This window comes from Gossypium hirsutum, chromosome D10, assembly GCF_007990345.1.
Source record: "Gossypium hirsutum isolate 1008001.06 chromosome D10, Gossypium_hirsutum_v2.1, whole genome shotgun sequence".
NCBI classification, from domain to species: Eukaryota; Viridiplantae; Streptophyta; class Magnoliopsida; order Malvales; family Malvaceae; genus Gossypium; species Gossypium hirsutum.
In genome coordinates, this window is record NC_053446.1 from 25,023,085 (window position 1) to 25,023,608 (window position 524).

The 524-nt window shown below is 42.2% G+C and overlaps 1 non-coding gene across 1 annotated transcript; it reads right to left on the reverse strand.

The window, feature by feature from the left end:
- Window positions 1-417: 417 nt before the first annotated feature.
- LOC121222713 (small nucleolar RNA R71) lies at window positions 418-524 on the reverse strand. The gene has a single exon (XR_005920078.1). It is a non-coding gene; the product is annotated as a small nucleolar RNA R71 (small nucleolar RNA).

The window sequence follows — 524 nt, forward strand, 5'->3', positions numbered from 1 at the left end:
AACGGAGCAAACCCTACTCAAAATCCTATCCTTATTGCTGATGATAGGGATAGAGCTTTAAGACAGTATGCCATGCCATTATTTCATGATCTTAATCCGGGTATTAGAAGACCCAAAATTGAGGCACAACAGTTCAAGCTGAAGCCAGTCATGTTCCAAATGCTTTAGACAGTAGGCCAATTCAGTGGAATGCCTACTGAAGATCCTCACATGCACTTAAGACTGTTTATGGAGGTGAGCGATTCTTTCAAGTTAGCCGGAGTACCCGAAGATGCACTACGATTGAAGTTGTTCCCTTATTTTGTAAGGGACAAAGCTTGAGCCTGGTTGAACTCATTGCCACCAAATTCAATTTCCACATGGCAAGAGTTAGCAGAAAGATTCCTCATGAAGTATTTCCCGCCTAGCAAGAATGCTAAGTTGAGGAACGAGATCACTGCTTTCCAACAAATGGATGATGAGTCCTTGTATGAGGCATAGGAAAGGTACAAAGAATTATTACGGAAGTGCCCTCATCATGGAAT